The following is a 2,452-nucleotide window of genomic DNA, read 5'->3' as shown; positions in this document are numbered from 1 at the left end:
CCGTTTATATTCTTCCGATCTCTTTTGGGTTTGCCGTCACGAGAAAATAGCATGCTCAATCTGCCCCATACTCTCTGGACTCTGCCGCCCCCCTCCCCCCCCTGTTCCCCGCCAGTTCGCTTTTGTCGTGCGTTTCTTGCGTTAAACGACTTTTCATCTGATTTCCCGTTTTTTTCCCGACAGTTCATTATTTCAAAGTATAAATCTCAGTATTGTTTGTAATTAGCGCCATTTGACAGGAGACATTCCCTGAGTGAGTATCAGATATGCCGCTACTCAATGTAATTTCTCATTTTGTGAATTCGTAAAGTTCATTCTCGTCGTGTGTATTACTTTCGAATTTGCGAATTTACTTGTGTAAGAGCCTCTTTCTCTCTCTTTCTTTCTATCTATTTCTACTCTCACTCGTTGTGTGTCGAGCACTATTACATCGCTGATTACGGAAGATGGATCTCGGAGACTGCTTGTTCTTGACCGGGGATTCACAGTAAACGTCTTGAAAGTAGACCGTCGCACGCCTAAAAACGCCGAATAGATAAATTAGAAAGATTCGCCAGTATCTCGCACATTTCTTCTTAATAATAATATTACTCTTAATTCTGAGAGATTAGGTGTGATTTCAAAAGAATAATCTTCCTCCGAAGAAGTTCATTCCTCGAATTGTGGCAGTCTCTTTTCAGACGTGCGAAGATACGTTTTGTTGAATGCGCTTCTTATTTTGCATCGTTATCACTCGACCACCGATAGCTCCCGATTAGAAATTCTGGGAGGAGCAGACTCCGTAGTAAAACGAATACGTCGAATTTCTTTCTACCGTTTCCTTCCGTTTTCTTCTTTCTTTTCGTCGTAACTCTTTAATACGTGTGCATGATTGCTGAGAAGAGTCAATAAGGAGTATTGATCTATGTCGGATTTTCTTTTAGAAGAAGACCTCGACTAAGCGGAAACGCCAGTCGTCCGAGAGCTCCACAGACAGGTGCGTTGTTGTCACCCTATTATACAAAAGTGTCCTGGATCAACATGGACAAATTTGGCGAGGGTCAATGTTGATACCCCGTATATCTCCACGATCCCTCACTTGACGCTCCGCTTTCCCCACAGCTATACCGAGAGACCGAAGAAGTCGATGAAGCACGAGAGAGCCGAGAAGGAGAAAGAGAAGCTTCCGAGAAACGAGATGACCGAGAGCGCGACCCGGGTGCAGCCGGGGACAACACAGGATATGTTGTACAAGATAAAAAAACCTTAGAGTAGAAAAAACATTGCATTATCTTATAAGTTGATAAAGTTTTACAAGAAAATCTCAGAGTATTACAGATTCTAGAAGAGACTTCAAAAAGATCTAGAAAGGCGGGTGGATGATAATTGTATCAATTTGTTCAAACTAAATAAATAATATTTTCCAAAATTTGTAAACAAGCAAAACCAATTAAGGACCAAAATTTCAGTAAATTGAGTTTGTTATATTAAGTAATATCAGCAAGCAATTGAAATGTTATCAATCCATATTCAATAATATATTTGAGTTGAGTTCTCATTCGTTCGCATTTGCATTTGCTTAATTATATATTTATTCATCTAAGTACAATCAGTTGCAGAACAACTATTGCCTGACCAACATTTGTTAAACCTTGATCTGAATTTAAACTCTTTAGACAGACAAAAACTCAGGTTAAGGTTTAACTGACATTGGTGAAACCAAGCATTAGCTTTCTTATGAAGTTCGAAATGCTTCAAGTTACCACAATTGCAGGCTACTGCTGATGAGCTTACACAAGAATTGGTTATAACAGGAACCGACGATACACAAGACATCGACATCCGACGTATCAAAACTGCAACGGATTCAGGAAAAACATAAGTACATTTATTATACTCTTATCAGATAAGAATATAACAAAAGACCAATATTTACACGCATAGATATTTCGTCTTCTCTCATAACCAATCACCGCACAAGCCTGCGGGTAGTAACTCACATTGTAATAACTTGTAGAGCTGTTAACTTCATTAGAAATAGATTCGGACGAATCGTTCTGTGACCGACTATACTTTTACCATCTATTATTTAAATTTTAAATGATCAATGATTAATTCTCGCTCGCGAAGACGGTCGAACTGTATTAAGCCCAGATCTGCAATAAGTGTAAATCATGGTGTGTTCGGGGAGACGCTTTTAGCGCTAACGCTTCTATTTATCTTTGTCTCGCGTTAGATATGCGACAAGGGTGGAATGACATCGTTAGAGCTGATCAGTGCTAATAACTTGCTCCTCGAACGCACCCTAAACCTTGAGCCTTAAGTAATTGACCAATCACAATCGGTTTATCGAGTTCTAATGATATTAATAACATTCTAGCGATATTGTCCGATTGGTGCATTTCTAGATAAATCTAGATTCTAGTATATTACTAGATATATCATTTCATTTCGCTTGAAAGACAACTCATGT

General features: G+C 38.9%; 1 long non-coding RNA gene across 1 annotated transcript; it reads left to right on the top strand.

The window, feature by feature from the left end:
- The first annotated feature begins 7 nt into the window (after nt 1-7).
- On the top strand, nt 8-1,535 carry LOC106749615. Its single transcript, XR_001374874.1, has 2 exons — nt 8-976; nt 1,102-1,535. It is a non-coding gene; the product is annotated as an uncharacterized LOC106749615 (long non-coding RNA).
- The last annotated feature ends 917 nt before the right edge of the window (nt 1,536-2,452 follow it).

Source organism: Dinoponera quadriceps, unplaced genomic scaffold (genome assembly GCF_001313825.1).
Source record: "Dinoponera quadriceps isolate SergipeBrazil2010 unplaced genomic scaffold, ASM131382v1 scaffold4055, whole genome shotgun sequence".
Lineage (NCBI taxonomy): Eukaryota > Metazoa > Arthropoda > Insecta > Hymenoptera > Formicidae > Dinoponera > Dinoponera quadriceps.
The sequence above is the reverse complement of the archived record's forward strand: the minus strand, read 5'-3'. Positions and strand labels throughout refer to the sequence as shown.